The sequence below is a fragment of the Heterocephalus glaber genome, unplaced genomic scaffold, assembly GCF_053883595.1.
Source record: "Heterocephalus glaber isolate CG9 unplaced genomic scaffold, H.glaber_assembly_v1.0 deba00001577, whole genome shotgun sequence".
Taxonomy (NCBI): domain Eukaryota; kingdom Metazoa; phylum Chordata; class Mammalia; order Rodentia; family Bathyergidae; genus Heterocephalus; species Heterocephalus glaber.
The window spans coordinates 9,096,096-9,115,318 of NW_028258358.1; the positions used below are offsets into that span (position 1 = coordinate 9,096,096).

At 36.2% G+C, this 19,223-nt stretch overlaps 1 long non-coding RNA gene across 1 annotated transcript in view; it reads left to right on the forward strand.

The window, feature by feature from the left end:
* Nucleotides 1–2,792: 2,792 nt before the first annotated feature.
* The window catches only part of LOC147823496 (uncharacterized), a 113,366-nt gene continuing 96,935 nt past the window's right edge, over nucleotides 2,793–19,223 (forward strand). The window contains exon 1 of the long non-coding RNA XR_015443701.1: nucleotides 2,793–4,258. This is a non-coding gene — a long non-coding RNA (uncharacterized LOC147823496). The remainder of the gene's footprint in view (nucleotides 4,259–19,223) is intronic.

Sequence of the window (19,223 nt, forward strand, 5' to 3'; positions counted from 1 at the left end):
TCAAAAGTGATCAATTCAAAGGATGTGAGTGTGAAATTTATAAAAGAAAAAATTCTAAAGGTATATAAACTTATAAGGAAATGTTAAATTCACTAAGAATAGGAGGAGTAGAAATAAATCACGATAGATCATTTTCACCTATAAAATTAGAAAAAGCTATTGATAATGATAACTTTCTACTTTGGCAGAAATACAGCTAAACAAATGGGTACTATCAGAACCTAAGAGTAAAACTCTTAGTTGCCTTTTGGGCATGCAACTCAGTATGTAGTGAGTTTGACAGGATGTATTTCTTAAGGAGATAGTCGTTGAGGCTGACAGAGGTTTTTATTAAAGCATTTATATAATAAAATAAAGATGAAACTAATGAGTTAAAGCAGATGAACATTAAAATATAGTAAAGGAGGGCTGGGGATTTAACTCAGTGGTTTCACCGTCTGCTGTGCAAGCGCAAGGACCCGAGTTCGATCCCTGCTACACACACACACACACAAATATACACACACACACACACACACACACACACATATATATATATATATATATATATATATATATAAAAGGAATATTATGAAGTTGTAAAATAATGGTTTCAAAGAACTTTAAGATTAGGGCAAAAACCCTCTCAAGACATTAGAAAACTAAGTATAGCAAAGCATTATCATCCCACTTTGTTATTTGTGTGTGTGTGTGATATATACATACATGTATATATACCTGAAACATACCCATCAGTGATGACTTTTAGACATCTTCAATTGGATGGCCAATAGTCATCTTGAATTGTCCATATCTAAGGCTTTTAAATTCCCAGTCACTAAATCTGCTCCTCTTCTAGTCCTCTTCACCTTGAGAAAGGGAAACTGCACTCTTCTAATTGTTTGAGTCAAATTATCAGAGGTTCTCCTTTGACTTCTCTCTTTGTTCCATTCTCACAAACAACCCAACCATCAGTCCACTCACCTGTCCTTTCACATTATCCAGAACCTACTTTTCACCATTTGCCTGGATGACTGCAGGGGTTTCTTAACTGAGGTCCTTGGGTCCTTGACTCAGCCCACCTTCCACCAGCCAGAGTTAGAGTGAGCCTTTAAAATCTCTCAGATCATGCTACTCCTGTATTCAAAAACCTCTGAAATCAAATCAGGCTTGAAAGGCTATCCTGATTGGCCTTTCCACTCCCTGTGAACTTGTTCCTTCCAGACCTCTCCTCAGATATGTGGGTTCAGCCACACTTACCTTTTGCATGCCTAATTCCTAGCAAACACCCTGTCTTTCCTCTTCACCTGCTCTTACTTTTGCCTGGCATGCTCTTCATGGCCAGTCCTATCACTTTCCGGGTTTGTCCAGGTGGCATCTCCCCATGTGCATAGCCACGTTAGAAGGTCCCCAGAATTACTCCAGTATTTCCTCTCTCTAGTCCACAGCTTTTAAATAGAATCACGACCAGCTGATCTAATTCCACTTTCCTCAGTCACACTGTCTCTCCCCAGTAGAACATAAGCCCTCTGAGTGCTGAAGACTTCTTTTTGTTTGCTGTTGGAGCTCCATTACTTAGAACAGTACTTATCTTATTTGTTGAATAAATAAATAGACAAATAATATAGGTCCAGATACATTTGATGATTTCAATTTTATTTATACACTTTTGTATTAAATTTTTTCACAATGAGATTTTTTGCTTTATCTTTATTATCACAACAAGCTACAATAAATGTTATCCTTTTTATTTTTAACTTGGTAATTACTAGTATTAAAGGGCTAACTGAATTGCCTAGTCTTAACTTGGTTTGGGTAGCTCACTATAAAATATGAATCTGCTTGATAAAGGACAAAGTTCTTTTCTTTTTCTTTTTTTTTTCTTTGGTTTTTCTTAAGTCTCATTTCCTCCACTCTCATGTTCTCCTTTTTCATAACATTATTGAAACTGGCATGTTTTCTACAGTTTCTAAGTGGATAGTATTAGGCTGGTGAGGTCTTTGCCCATCCTTTTGACTTTTGCTACTACTACTAACTGCTGTTACTACTTCAATTATTTTGCTGTCTGTGATCTTTACATCTCTACCTTCCTCTCCATGTCTTCCAATAAAACAAGTGCTAGTCTGAGGTCAGTGCATCTACACAGCAGAAGAAAAACAGTATCTGTAGGGCAGCTCAGGTCTTGGGGACCTGGCCAAGTAATCTTACTAACCCTCTTTGTAGTTATTATTTCTCCAGATGACAATGAAGATATTGAGACTGAGAGTTTCAAACAATCACACAGCTATTAATATAGAGAGCAGACCTGTCCGACTCCAAAGGCCACAGTTTCTGCTTCTCTTAATATTCCATTGTTGTTTCCCAGGTATGTGATTCGTTTGTTTATTTCTACTTTTCAAGGCTATGGCACTGTTGTTTTTACTGAGCTCTGTCTTCTGTCTCCATTCAGCTTAAGCCTGGGAGGTTGGGGAGGATGATGTGGGCTAGAGGTGGGCTGTGGGAGAAAGCTCCTCATGAATCACCTTATTAGCATCAACAACAAGAGTGATGAACCTGCAAGTGGTGAACTAGCTAAGCTACAGGTTTAGCTAGAATCTGGTAACTACTATATCAATAGGTGGTCTTGGATCTAGAGCTTTCATTAGTCCTTTGATGAATTATTATTTTGATTTTTAAAAATAATAATTGTTAAATATATCCTTATTCAGTCTACCTTGTGGAGGAGAATTCATTAAGCTTTAAGAAAAGATGAGGCTGATATCTAACATCTATGAAGTAGTACTTTATGTATTTACATTTACATCTTCACAAACAGAGATACATACTGTTATTTTTTCTCTTAATAGAAGAAGAAATTAGAGCAGAGGAAAAGTAACTTGTTTATATAACAGAGCATTAACGTAATTCTATTGGACTTGAAAGTCAATTTTCTTTCTGCTACCTATGTACTAAAGCCACTTTTCCATAAGCAAATAGTTACATAGGTAGAATGTGGTTCTGACACCTATGATCTTTTTAAAAAAGAAGAACACATAGTATAGTTTTAGAATTTGAGGCTGAGGAAAATGGCGGTATGTCAAAGTGCAAGCGTTCTTGCTTCTGGGCTTCACAAAAGGCTCGGAGCACTCGTGTGTTCTTGATGAATCTACCTGTGACTTTGTGATATGAACAATGTCTCTACATGTCTGGAGAGGCATGTCAAGACATTGGTGTTCCTCACTCAGATTAAGATGAGTAGGTGATTTTGGTGTATAAGTACCTAAGAAAGTTAAGTATTGACTTGTCTGAGGGCAATACAAGGGTTAACAAAATGGTTTTCTCAACTCCTTTTCTGATTCTGATTGACATAATGTCATGGTTAAACTTATACTGTATGTTGTTATATGTTGTATAACATATATGTTATATGTATGCTATTTGCAATATCTTCCTTATCTTGAATGTGATCTAGAAGTCGCTTGTATTGGGGAAGAATTGAGTTTGTCTCTGATGGTATTTCAGGGGCTGTAGAAGTAAACGAGTTCCATCAGTGACGGGAAACTGTGAGTCATCTCAGCTCGCATGCCTTCTGACTCTGAATGAAGAAGGGCAATGTTCACATAGAAACTGTATAACTTGTCACTTTGGGAACAGACTGATCTTGTTCTAATGCTCTTGCAGAACTCCAGATAGCCTTGTATGAGGAGAAATTTTCAGAAATTAATAAAATAAAGTTCAGCCTTAAGGAATGTGACTAATACATCTGAAATGAGTGACTCAAAACACTAAAAGGGGGAGATACTTGCAGTTTTAACATTGAACAGTTTTGTGTTACTTGAGGTTTTTTAATTAAAGAAATGACAGCAACATTATGCTCATATTTATAACACAAGAAAATATCTTTATTTCATAGATTTTAAAGTAAATCAACCACTGGAGAGAAACAGGTAAAAAATTTAGTTCCTAAGGAGTATCTTAGAATTTTTATTAAATTGCAAAAAGGACAAAAACTTGATGTAATTATTATATTGATCTTAATGTACGATGATAAGCCCCAATGATCTGAGGATAGTTTCCCAAGATAATTTTCTATACTCTACGTTTCTGTGAGTGCTCTTTGCCACTCCCAGGTATACGTGTGTGTGATTAGCTCTGCAGGCCTGTGGGGACAAGTGGATACACGAGTACATGCGTAGGTAACAGCCAGCCCCTCCTTGGTGTCATATGCTGTGAATGTTGGAAGTGAGCAGCGCTTCGTGTGTGATGACTCCTGCCAAATTGCAAAATGGAAATTGGCAAGGTGAGTTTTACCATTCAGAACCACACTTTGGGAGGTGGAAGTGATAAGTAACTATCTGGTCAAAGCCCTTATAATATACAGGAGTGAGCTGAACATTTTCTTACAGGGCAAATCTATCCTTTCATAATTACACACTTAACAGATCGTCTTTTCCACCATGCTGTGGGCTCCATGGAGTTCTCAGAGTTCCCTGCCCAGCACATAGCGCCTAACTAAATATTTGCTAAGCGATTGAATTGGTGAGTGGCTGAATGGATGAGTAAATGATAGGATGTGTCTCAGAGAGCTTGTACAAGTACAAACGAGGAAAAGAAACCCAGGTGTTTCTTTTTTTTCTTTCTGTTTTTGCATCCTTCTTTTTGATGAGTTAATCAACTTCTTTTTCTCTTCTAATACTTAAGCCCTATTCCTAGAAATGCCACCTTTTCTAAACTGAACTAGGTCTTTCCTTCTTGTTTTCACCTCTTCCCCAAAGCTTTGCTGAGTAACTGGAAAAACAGTGATTTCTTCCTCAACTCCACTTTGTCTGAACACGCTGCAACTTGTGAGTCATTCTTCACTCCCAAGACACAAAAGAGTGTTCCTTGGCTTGTGTTTGTTATAAATATTTACTGCTGTGCCCTCTGATTTCCTTAATCTCAATACAATTGTCTGAGTAGCCTGAGCCCTTTGGTATATATACTAGTCTTACTCTTTGTCTAAAAGATCCCAAACTACTTTAGGGTCCTAAATTTGGTAAATATGGGATCCATTCCTACTAAGGTTATCAATAAAGTTGAAAACACTATGTTTTTTTTTTTTTCTTCTGGAACTCCACATACTATTCTAGATAATGTCTATCTTCTTATCCTCAAATCTTTCTAATAATCTTATAGGGAAGGAGATATTTTCTACAGTTCTTTTATTTTTTTTCCAGATGAAAAGCTAAGATTTCAAGAAGTAAAGTGGCTTTTAGAAATTACCAAAGCTGTGATTTAAATTGAGATTGATCTGACTCTTCAGACCAATTTCTCTATACTTTATTAGACATCCCCCTCTTTCCACCTCATAATCACAGAGACATTAAAAACCACTAGAGGGTTGGTCTCCAATGCCATATTGTGATTGATGACATATTGATGATAAAAAGAATAAAAGAGACAGATTTAGAAGTGTGTACCTATAATCACAGCACTCTGGAGGCTGAGGCAGGAGGATTTCCAGGAGTCTAAGGCTAGCCTGGAATACATAGTGAGTTCAAGGCCAGCCTAGAATACTTGGTGAGACCTTGTCTCAAAAAACCAATGGAACCAGCAAACAAAAACCCAATCAAACAAAAAAACAAAAAATGTAAATTAATAGGAAGACCTACCACTAGCCCTGACTGTGTCTGGTGTTATGGATGATTAAGTTTTCCTTTTTAAACTGTTTTTCAGTGCTGGGAATGAAACAAGGGACAATCTAACACTGAGCTACATCCCAAGTCCTTTTAGTTTTTTTATTTTGAGCAAAGGTGTCACTAAATTGCCCAGGTGCACCTTAAAACTGCAATTCTCCTGCCTCAGCCTCCTGAATAGCTCAGATTATAGGCCTATATCACCACACTTGGCTAACATTCTATTTTCTAAATTTTCAAAATGAACATATTATTTTTATATTCGGGAATAATTAACTGGATCAAGATTATGATATACAGAGATGAATAAGAAATGGTTCTTATTCTCAAGGAATATTTGATGGAATAGGCTAATGATATACTTGTAAAATATTAGATGATAATTACCATAAGGGAAAGATGTGTGAGTCATAGGCATTTAGGGGAGAGAGATCACTAAATAGAACTGGGATGATTAAGAAAAACTTCATTTTGTTCAAAGACTAGCATTTTGTTCAAATTCTAAGGGATTCAAAAATTGTGAAAGGGAAACAGGGAGATTGAATATGTTCAAATTCTTCATCAGATTTTAAAATTTGGTGTATTCATTTTGTTTAAACAATTTAAAAGATATTTTCATTTTGGTTTCACTGCTTTATAAAAAGCAAGATTTTATTATATCTAATGTTTATATATACAAAAGTAAGACGGTAAAAAAATCTAAGTCTACAAAAGATAAAGAAAGAAAAGAAAGAAAGAAAAAGAAAGAGAAAGAAAGAAAGAAAGAGAAAGAAAGAGAGAAAGAGAGAGAAAGGCATCAGCACCATTAAGAGGTGATAACTATGTGGTCAGTAACTGTGCCCCTGGTAGGACAGTTTCTGTTCCAGTATATCATCAGAACTTTAGATTTTGGGAAAGTATCAAGAATGTGGGAGAACAATGGTAGAGAAAGCCATTCCCTTGCTGTGTGTCTCAGACCAGTATACAGTGTCACTTAACTAGGAGTAAAGAGATAACCTGTTCATGTTTCCTGGAACCGGGACTTATTCAGCTCCACTTCACAGTTACAGAGGCACCTGACTTTTTCTTAATTTAGTTCAGAATACCAGGATGAGGTGGGAAGTTCAGGGCTATTAGTTTGTTGTGCTTTATAAACATGTACCCATTCTTTAGCATTGCTGCTATAACATATTCTCATAATTTGCCTTTTTATAATATCCGTTTGCTCAATTTCCTTCAGAAGACTACCTTTGAATTAGGAGACATGCACTGAGTGTCTATTTTTTGAGATTTACTCTAAAAAAAGTGCTGGGAGGCTATAAGTATGTACATTACATCTCTATTCTCTTTCCAGTGGGGGAGTAATTTTGCAAGGTACATGTGATAACGCTATACAGTAGTTTATTTATTCATTCTATAAACAAACATTTTTAAGTTCTACTACAAGGAAGACATAAAATATTAGAGCAGAGAGCACACAGTGATAATTAAGTTCAAGGACATGCAGATACGGAGTTTAGAAGAGATGGAAACTACAGTTGAAGAAGAGACCATGAGAAGTTCCTGGAGAGCATGGTCTTTGCTCTAGATCTTGGTAGTTTCAGAAGAGACAATATTCTACATAAGAGAGTCTTTATAAATGTAAGGAGATGGGAGCAAGCTATAGAAAGGAGGCAGCAAGTCAGATAATTCAAAGGAAGAAATTTGAAGAAAAGAAGTGGGGAATGAAGGTAGACAAGTTAAACTTCTTCTGGAAGATGTAGCTCACATTGGACAAGACTGATTGATGAGGACTCAATATACACTTGGAGTGATGCTCAAACTTCACAAACCACAAAGGTACATCAACATCCCAGAAAAAAATATGTATGGAGAATTTGGGGGTGATGGTGCTGGTGGTTGTTGATGTTAGTGGTGATGAGGAAAGTGATGATGATTGCCTTGACCTGGTGACAACGATGGTGGAAGAGAAAGAAGATTCTCATTAGGAAAAGCAACTTGCTGGAAAGAAAAATGAAAACTCACATTTTTCTCACATCACATCATTGGTGATAATATATCCTAATGTATTTGAGGAATGCAGCATCAAAGATGGTACTAGGTACAGAAAAGATTATGGAATTGATAATTCAGTAGATTTAATGGTTAGCTAAACTAATTAAAAGAGAGTGGATTTAATGAGGGTGACTTGGCCTCTTTCAAACAAAAGAAGACCCAATTAAAGATGAGTAAAACTGGTAACAAGGAAACAACCTAAAACACATAATTAACCTGTAAAACTTAGTGTCATAGTATAGAATTAATGGCTAGTATTAGGTTGTGTAGAAATGTAAGATTTAAAAAGCATTTATCACTTACATGAATAAGCAATGTTATTAGTATTTAATATCCCCAGAGAAAACTATCATTATTGTTTGTTAATTTCACTTACGATTATGAAATACAAAGTCTATTGCTTGCCTTTATGAACTCCAGTGAATAAATGAAGCTCATATTTTATAGCCTTGAGTTAATTAGGAGTCACATGATTTCTGTAGTATATCATTGAAATAAAAAATAGAATTGGCATTAGAATTACTCAGTGTTTTTGCTGCTTATATTATTGTTCTTTTTCAAAATCCCCAACATTATTTCTAATTGGATTTCAGTGTTCCTATGATGGCTTTCATTACTTCCTTAGGGAGATTATTCTTTAAAATAGTTGTGAACATATGGCAACTTTTCTTATCTGTAGGCCTTATGTGTCTTTCTGTATCCATATACTAAATATCACTAGCAGATATATGTTGAAAAGAAGCAAAATTCTCACCCAGGTCTTACACACAAACACACACACACACAATCTATATCCTCCTTCTAATTGTTGCATCCTATGTTTGAGAGTCTTTCCCCTTACAACTTCTTCTCATACTATTCACTAGTTTGACAAACATTTCGGCACTTTTTTGGAATGTAACACAATAGCAGTACTTTGGAATGGTGGAGAAGACAATGGTTTGGGAATCTGATAGGTTGAGGTGTAGATCCTAGTTGTGAAATGTAATAGCTAGTGACCTTAGACATTGGTTTAACCACCTTGAGCTTTGGCCCTCATTTGTAAAAATGTATGGAAGGATGGAAAATGGTGCCCTAGCTGGGTACTTGTGCGGATGTGAGAGAATGTCTGTGTGGGGCCTGAAACACGGAAGCACTCATTCTGTGGCAAGTGCTCCAGGCTACTTTAGTTTTGCACACTGTGTCCTAGAAGAGAACTCAGAGAAAACTTTGTTTTTGTTGATTCTTCTTGTTAATGTCATCTGTTTCATTTCTAGTGACCTGTCTTCCTCTGTCCTCCTTCCTGAGGTTTGACGTGTGAGCACCCCATCAGCATGCGCTGTCTGGCTGGCCATGCAAGTGTCCCATTTATAAACTCTGTCCTTAGGCAAATCCTTAGGTATAAATTAGAGAAGAGTTGAGGAAGTGTTTTTTTGATTGCAGTCTCAAACCATACTCTTTAACCTTAGCTTTGCATAGAAGAAAGCTTCATACTTATCTGACTTTTTCTTTTATTTCTCTAAGGATACAAAATCTGTGGGTCAGGAGTGAGTTTATCACTTCAGTGACACTCCCACATCATGGAATGTATTCTAGCTGCATTTAAGGCATTAATATCATGCTAGAAGAGATAGTTTGATTAGGAAATTCATAAGTAAGAATTAAGAAAAATGTCCCAAATTCCTTTAAAAATTGTTTAATTAATTGGGGCTTGGAGTAGTAATGCTAGCTCTGCTTTTCTTTTTATTTTATAATTTTGGGAAACTTGGACACATTCTTACCTAATACTAATGTCATGAGTCACAGTTTTACATTTTAGAGTTCTGAGATGAAACAAATTGGAAGCTATTTGTTGAGCAATGATTTCTGCAAAGCACAGTAAGGAAATAAAAATGTACATTATGAAGACACTGGCCTTTTATCTCATGTTGAAGCTATGTATTTATTTAAAACGCTATATTAGGCATCTTTCCCATTGTGGACAAAATACCTGACGCCCACAACTTAAAGGAGGAGGGGCTTAATTTGGTTCAAAGTTTCAGAGGATTCAGTTCACGGTCAGCTGGCTCCAAGGCAGGAACAGCAAGATTTGTGGGGGGATTAGGGCAGGGGGAGAATGAAACATGGCTGGGAAGTAGAGCAGGGCAACAGTGCCAGAGAAGAAGGGACCAGGGACCCAAGGTCGTGCAGTTTAAACCACCCAGACATACCCAGAAGGATGATTTACTAATTTCCTGGGCAGTTCCCAAAGGAATCAAGTTGAAAATTAAGCTTAACCATCATACATAGACATGTTTCTATGATATAATGAATTTATTATTTTAAAGGAGGTATATGGAAAGTTGAATAGGATGAAATAATAGATTAAATTTATTGAGTGCTTACTGTGTGCCTGACACGGGCTATACAGTGAACTGATTAACTCTTTTAATTCTTCATCATTATTTTATAAACTAGGTACTAATGGCTATTAGTATTTGACAGATGAGCAAAATAAGGCCAAGAGGGTTTAAATAAGGTACCTATCTTCTTATATCTGCTAAGCTACCACTTAAGAGGAACCCAGGCAGCTTAGTTCTAGAACACCAGCTCTGAAAGAGCTGGCAACCAGCAGTCTTTATTTCCCAACAGATGAGTCTCTAGTCCTATAACTCCACTCAAAAGTAATAGGAGTGTTACTTTGTAAGATCTGAGATATTCCAAGCTGCTTTACATTACCACTCTGAGTTATACTTACCTAAAAATAATTGTCCATAAGAACTTCTTTGAATTTATAGGTAAACTTGTCATCATAATTAAAAACTTACACTTCATAGTACCATGCTCTTATATATACATGTGCAGGTGTGTATATATATTACATCTGTACACATGTGCGTGCACACACACATACATCTTTACCTTTGAAAATTCCAAATAACAACTACACTGTATTATCTTCCTTATTGCTGCTATAACAAATTACCAAAACTTTAGTGCTCTACGGGAAGTCAGAAGTTTGAAATGGCTTTCAGTGGGCTAAAATCAAAGTGTAGGCAAGGCTGCATTTCTCTCTTAATGTCGCAGGGGAGGACCTATTTTTGAGTCTTCTCAGTGTCTAGAAGCTGCATGCGTTCTTTGGCATATGGCCCCCTTCCATCTTCAAGCCAGCAATCAGTCTAACAATGCCTTCTCTCTAGATTTGGCTTTCTGCTTCCTTTTTGTCACTCAAGACCCTTGTGATTAATTTGGCCTATTTAGATAGTCTCGAGTAATCTCGTCAGCTGATTAACAACATTAACACCACCTGCAACCAGCCAGGAACAGAACACACAGGTTTTGGAGATCAGGGTAGGAACATTTTTCAGTGGACATTATTCTGCCACCACAGCAGGAGCTTTTCTTCTAAAATGTGCTCATTTTTGAAATAAGTATGATGACCTTTAATTTTGCACACAGAAGCCATCAATTTGATAGTTCAGGGCAAAATGTAAACTCATTTGATGAAACTCGAGGGATAAACAAGGAATTCTTTGCCTTTGTCCTCAGTTTACCAACTTCTTTAGGCTTTGATAAAAACAGATTCATTTCTGTTATGATAAGTTAAATGGCGAAAATATTGTTTCATATCATTTGGGCCTAAAAAACTCAGTGTAAATGTTTTGGTTGAATATATATGAATGCTTCCACATTCTTTGTGCTACTTTACCTAGTTTTGCTTCATAGCATTGTTACTATTATTTTCTCAGTACTAAAGAGAATTTTATTAGTAGTAAAGGCTCTACGCAATTAAAATGATCCCCACACAGGTACACACGGGGACACACACAAGCATTCACTCACATTCCACACTTCTTTATTGTTAATGATCTAGAAATCAGAGTCAAAATGGAAGAATTTGTTGTAAAGATATTAACAAAATAATCTTCATAGATTATTGCTTCAAAGAGATAAACTAAAAGTTAAAATAACATGCATTTTCTGGGAAAATTAAGATGTGATTTTCTGAAAGTCTCCATTTTTCCTTTGTTCTTCTTAATAGGCTCATGGTTTCATTTCCTTTGTTTTGCTCAAGTCAGTAATGCAAATGTTAAGCTCCCTCTATTAATGCCCCTTAAAAGTAAGCTGATACTTCAGAGCTTTTAAATGGACCTAAATGGTTTTCAGGCATTTTCATTTCTGTTTTCCACTAGCCAGGAGACCCTAAGGGTAGGGAGTCATGCCTTCTTTGTAACACCCCACAAGTCCTGTACTGTCCATTACAGGCTTAGCAGGAATTTTGTTATTACCTTGGGAATACAGTAGTTGGTCAGCACTTGTCTGTAGAAATAAACAGAAAATGGTGCAAATTCTAAACTACTTCAAGCACACTTCCAAGGCCTATTTTTGAGTTGAGACTCAGAGTATAGAAAAAAATGAGGGTTCTGTAAGACATCTTTTTACACAGCCACTTCACTTAAAATTTAAAAAATTGTGAAATTGTCTCCTTGACCCCAAAGGTTGAAAATCAATTAAAAGAAATTACAGCTCAGCTTTAAACCTTTCACTCTCCCACTCCCCAAGCTTCTAATTGTTTTTGGTGCCTGATTTAGAGTCAGCCTATAAAATATTATAGTTTTCTAAGCTATAAATTGATGAGTAACTCAGAGAATGCTTCTGGGTCATCTTCCACCTCCAAACCTGGTGGAGCAAATGGAAGTGGATGACTCATTTCTAGAGGATCCAGCATGTTAAATCAATGAGCATGTTTGCTTGAATCTTGCCTCCTAATGAGCTGAAACAGATAGAACATTTCTCATGCATCCAGATGGGATTATTTTGGAAAGTAAACTAATGCACATGCCCACACAAAATTCCTTTGCTATCTCCAGCCAGATTCTGTTAGATGTTCACCAAGAGGATCTGCCAGCAATGTGAGAGGCTCCTCAAGAGTGTTGGCTCCACAGGAATTATTCCAGAAGACAAATTTTTCTTTTTTGCTTTGTTCGATAAAATACTATGTACAATATTTTCTAGATACCGTGATTTTGTGTGTGTGTCTGTGAATGTGGAGGAGTCTTAAATTTTGTGGCAGTTGGCAGAATTCATTTCTTGAGGTTGTTTCAGTTTGGGACTAATTACTTATGGTGATAAGTGTTACCATTTAAATTAATTTCACTAAGCTTGTTGGCTTTATTGCGTAAAACTCTTAACAGTCACCAACAAAGCATAAACAACTCAATAAAGAAAAGTAACTTGCTCTGATTGTGTACATTGGGATAGCTTTCAAAAGGTAGTTTTAAAGCTGTTAAATATATTTTTATGCAGCCAACAATTATATTTCTAAGATTATATACTACAGAATTAACAATGGCCTTGTATTAGATCTTATAAGAAATTTCATTGTAATGCAATTTATCAGAACAAAAGAACAAAACAAAACCCATGAAATATCCTAAATTTCCAGTAATAGGGAATTGGTTCATTAATGATGGGTCCCCTGAGAAGGAAAAACCAAGATTAGCAATGCAAGAGATTTTGGGGGGTAAATTCTAGTGAAGGAAAATGAGAAAGAACGTCAGATCAAAATGCCAGTCTCATCCTCTTCAAAGAGAGATGGAAGAAATTTTGGATGGAAGAGTTGTAGACAGCAGTGCAGTTTGAACAATGTTTTGGCAAGGTTGACAGAGTCCTCAAGCGAAAGCCACATATCAAAGGAATTGTGTATCTTTCAGGATTATCCATGGGAATGGTAGCCTCTGCTCAAATTCACTGGCAATTCAGCAAGTAGCAGCTGAAGGCAGTAGTCAGTTATGCTTGGCGTAGCTGCAAGAGAATTGAAAAGAGCTTTTTCATGGCCACGACATATTGAATAAGTCACATGACATAAAGCATTAAAATACATGAATATTTGCTGACGAGGAAAAATGCTTATAGAGTATTTATTGATCTAGACAGGTGTGGTGGCACAGGTCTGTAATTCCAGTACTCTAGGATGCTGAGGCAGGAGGATTGCAAGTTTGAGCCCAGCCTGGGCAACTTAGTGAAACTCTGTCTCAGAAAAAAAAAAAAAAAAAGGCTGAAGATGTAGCTCATTGCAGAGGCCCTGGGTTCAATTCTCAGTACCAAAAAGAAAAACTATTTAAAAATTTACTTAACTTTATACTCTTTACCATAGAAATAGTCACCAGAAATAACTATACCTTTTATAATTTGGGACGGAAAAGACAACTGATAAAACACATCAAAAGATTGTCAATAAAAAGTTAAAATTATTACATATTTACCATCATTTTTGTTTTTCTACCCTGTGATGCTTGTTATAATCACAAAAAGAGAAAAAAGCTTGTGAAATTCTTTTATAGCATGGGTCAGTCACACATGAATATTAGGTTGTGGAAACTATCCCAGTTAAAATATAGGGCTCTAACTGAGGCTACTGTTTTAATATATTGTAAAGATGAGGTTTATCTTATTTTCTGGGAAATGAATGATAGATACGTGGTGAAAATAAATGCTGAGTAGAACAACACCCTTTGTCATTTATTCAGGCCATACCTTGCCTTGCAGAGAAAGCAAGGAGACTAACAGGATACAACAAGTAACAGCAGTAAGGAGTAATCCCAGTTTACATTCTGGACAGCCTGAGCCCTATCTTTCCAACTACAGGCATGTATGCATAGAAGACCAGCCCTCAAAGGATTAGAATAGGTGGAGAAGACGGAAAGCCTCCCACTGGAACAGGGTTTTATATATGCTTGCTCTGTTCCACGTTACCACACATGTACCTGTGAAGTGCCTCGTTCAGTGATAATTAATAATTGCTGTGATGATGACCTTTGTGTATATGCCAATTTGCAATTAGCTACTTCAGATTGAAAAATGGAATTTTAGAGCTGGAAATACCTTATATTATACTACCCCCATGATGTGCTGCATAATAAGAGCATCAAATAAATTTAGATATTGTTTCATTTCATAACTCCCATTTATAATGGTAAATATATTAAAATGTAAGTGATTTAGTTGTAAAACTGAATTTAACTGTTTAATTCAGCATTTCTGAAACAAAAAAGCATGAAAACTCTTTCCATAATACCTGTTAATCCAGTATGTTCATTAAATAGACTTGGAAACCTGACTTTTATTCTATCTTTTTGTCTCATCCAAGGTCACATAAATGGGTACTAGACACTAGCTACTAAGCCAGTGGTGCTTGGGTTAGTCACAGCACTGAATATACCTATAGTTTGCTCTCCTACTATTGAAATTGATAAGGTCATTTTATCATCTTTTAAAGATAAAGGTATTTAAATTTAGTACACTTTTGAAAACTTGAGTAAACCTATCCAAAATACCTAACTCAGAAAGTATCCAAATTATTTTGAAGTACACTAAAGGACAAGTGGAAAATAAATCTATTGTGTTTTTTCTTCCCCCTTAGCTACCATTTTCAAGGATGTGTTTTAGATTGTTGGACTGAAGAACAAGCTTCTTTGAGGAGCTACTCCTGAGTAACAATTTGTTAATTGCTTCTGAAATGATTTTGAGTTGCTTCTTTTTTTTTATTGGATTCCATAGTGGAATGCTTACAAGAGTTGTACTGCTTTTTATTTGATGCTTTTAGAGTTACCATGGAGGCTTACATTTGGCCAAGTGGGAAGTAGGTTAAAAAGCAAGCATCTAAATGTATGCTTTGGGGTGATTGCAGATTCTTCACTCCTCAGGGACCCTGAGCAGCTGCACCCTTAGGATGCCCCTTCTCTTCCCTTGAAGAGTGAACTAATTTCCCAGAAGATTAGAAAGAGATTGATGCAAGGGTGTGCAGCATGGGGGTCAAACCATAGGCTTACTGGCTCTTCCAGTTGTTTATGTTTTTGTTAAAGTTTCCAGTGATCTTGATGCCTCATGTTGAGTAAGAGATCTAAGAATGTAGCCAGGTCACTGGACTGAAACCAATTATACAAATTCTGAAGTTCTGCTGGGCTCAAACCAAGAAACACAGGTGGTCTTACCGAGCCACTTCAATCTTAGCCTGGCCTTATAATAGCAGCAAATACCTGGGTGTGTTTATTATTCTCCAACAAATATTTTTCCATTTATTTCATTTTTAAAACAACCAAAGATAAAGCTTATTCAGCTGTAAAAATGAATTTATGTCTTGGTTCAGTTGACTTTTCTTTTCTATTCTTCTCAAAGGGAAAAGAGAAAGTGCTGGGAAAAGCAATAATTTTTGCAAGTGCATCAATTAGGGAGTCCTTAAGTGTAACCTGACATTTTTTAGAGGCAGGAATCTCCTAACTTGCTCAATTATTTCTGGACTTTTCTACAAAGACCCTCTGAATGTTTGTTTCCACAGAGATCTTGACAAACACTAAAGACCCATCTACCAGAGTGAATTCCCTCAGTGAAATCTCTGTCCTTTGCCAAGAATCAAAGGTCAGCCCAGTGGAGTGCCGTCTTCATGTTCCGCCACTACGGAGTGTCTGGAACAGAGTGAGAACAAAAATTACCCTGGTTTGGTGCCCCCTGACTCTTATGGAAAGAGTTCCAATGAGCCTGCCACTGGGAGTTCAGAAAGCACATTTGGATGCTGGGAAAGGGCCAGGTTAAACAGGAGAGAAAGGCAATTGAGAGTCAATAAGATAAAGGAAATAAATGACTCAAAGAAGAGTTTTAAACCAATATTTACACCTATATTGCCATATTTACAGCTTAAACACTATGCCCTGAACATGCAGGAAATAAGTTTTTATGAGTCTTTTAATGAATGTTAAGTCAATAATATCACAGACAATGGGCCTCAGTGAACTTTCTTAGGAAGGCCGCACAATGAGTTACTCAGACATAGTCAGAGGCAATTGAACTTAGTAATGAAGAGCTTTAGAAAAAGCAGTTTTCAAATTAGCTGTTTCTAATATAATACAAAATTTTGTAAACATATCTCTTACTGTAGGGAACCATGATATAGAATTAGAAGATTTCTATATTACCTGACTAAAGCTATCTACATGGCAAATTTCACTGTTAACTAGAGCAATGGTCAAAGAACAGATGCTATCACCACCAACATCAAAATGGAACAATTGATTACCTGTGCAGATAAAACTAATTAAAGGGCACTGACAAACTAATATAGTCCATGACAGCCAGGCATCAGAGCAGTAAAATGGATTTTATCAATGGATTGACTCCATGGAGTCAGTAACTGCCCTTTTAAAGCCATTTTTCTTTTCCCTCTTTTTTGGGGGTTGAGGGGAGATCTGATAGATATCTGATCAAGATTGTCCTGTTGGCAGGTTCAGAGGAATGGTCAGTAAGCCAGAAACACCTTAATATGTAAAACACACGCCCAGGAAATACCACTGAACTCTGGGGTCTTCATGAAATGCTCAGATGTGCTTTTGAAACTTTTATTTATTTTTTAGATGCTCCATTGCTCAGTATCCTCTGCTTGTATTTACAAGTATAATAGAAAAAGACAGTCCTGCCATTCTTTCTTGAAATGTCAAAGAACACATAAAACAAACTTTGTTGAGACACGCACTACTTTTGCACATCATGCCAGGTAACCACCATGGCACAGTGGGCCTCATAATTTGAAAGCCTTCATTCTTGGAAATTCCAACTTTAAAAATGAATCCTTCCAATCAAAAATGATAGTTTTCTAATTGAAGGCCTAGTAACCTTGAAATTAGTAAACAATTGCATCTACTGGCAATCAAATAGAGCATTACATCCAATTCTCTACTTATAAATATTCAAAACTCATTATCATACAATTTAGAGGGAAAGAATATTTAAACAGAAGATTCCACCAATCCCCAACCAGGGGTTAAACAAAGACCTTTGCACTGAGCTACATGCCCAACCCATTTGAGACTGAGTTTTAGCATATTCTATGGCCTCAAACACATGTTATAGCTCAGGCTGACCGTGAACTCATGATCTTGCTGCCTTAGCCGCCAAAGTGCTGGGATTACAGAAGTATGCCTCTATGTCTGGTTGAGAAATTAAAAAAAAAAATCACTAGCCCTTTCTTAAAAGGAAAATAATGCAATTATTTGGCAAATTTGCCATAAACTTGTAGAGGCAAAACCAACCTTTATAAACCTAGGTTCCAATTTGGACCATGGAGCACATAGGGAAGTTAATGGGGAAAAAATAAAAAAATAAAAAAATAAATAAAACTACCAAAAAAAAAAAGGAAAGAAAGAAAGAAAAAGAAAGAGAATTCTCTACTGCCGATTTTATGGTTTTTTGTGGGTTTTTTCCCATTAAGTTTATTGGTACATTTTCGGTACAAAATACAGTTACATTCAGCATTGGGATCTTGTACCTTTACATGAGAATCTTGGTTCTTGTTTTTTCCCCCTCCTCTTGCCCTCCCTTCACTCCCTCCACCCTTCCCTATTTGCAAAGACCTTGTTTCCAATTTTTCCTCTTCTCATATTTTTTCCTTTCCCTTCTTTCCTTTCCCCTACCCCTCACAATTCTCCTGCTCTTTTAGACCTTTTCTTCCTGTTACACAATATCAGTTATACATTTTTTAAATTACAATATTAAGATCTAGGAGACATTACCACAGATTTTACAGAATTTCAAAGGATATAGAAAGCATATTACAAAAATCTTTTTGAAATAAATTTGACAACTTCGAAGAAGTACCTTGGAAGACAAATTAATGAAACTAACTCTGGAGGAAATATAAAATTTGAATAGCACCTATTAAAGAAAGTATATTCCTAGCTTGAAAACCTACCTATATGACAACAGCAGGCTCATAAACATTTTAACTGATAAATTATATCAAACAATTAAAGCAGAAAAAAGAAGGAACACTTCTCCCCTCATTTTAGGAACTCAACATTGTGCTAATCCTAAAACTGGATAAAGATAATAGAAGAAAAAAGTATGAACATAGATAGAAATTTGTTTAACAAAACAAACTCTTAGAAGTCAGATGTGGCAGTATGTAGAAAGTGATTTTATTATAGGGATGGCAGTGTTGGTTCAGCATTGGAAGATCCACCCCCAAAAGTAATCATTTTAACAGAGGAAAGGAAAAAAGCCATGTGATCCTGTCACTAGTTTGAGAAAAAGTATTGGACTAAATTCCACAGCTGTTCATGGTAAAAGCTATCAGGAGACTAGAAGTAGAACAGAAACTTCTCAACAGATCAAAGACATGTACTCCATACTTCCAAATAAAACTCCTCTATGAATGGAGATGATACAATGCTTTCTCCCTAAAGTGGGGAATAAGGGCATATATGCCTACTCTTCATCTGTCCATTAGAATTTGAAACATAGGTCTAAACCAAAATAGTCTGGCAATAAAATAACACAACTAGGACAGGATTGGCACAGCAGAAGCAAAATCTTTATATGTAGATGAAATGATCATCTACAGAGAAAATACTAAGAAATCTCTAGGAACCCCTAGAACTTGTACTTGAATTTAGCAGGATTAGAAAACACAAGGTATATATAAAAATTCAGGTCTGTGTATACTTGCTATAAATGAAGAACTGGATATTGAAATTTAAAAGTTATGTAGGTGTACAAAGGATCTGGGAAAGTTAAAAACAAAAACAAAAACAAAAACAGTGTTGGAAG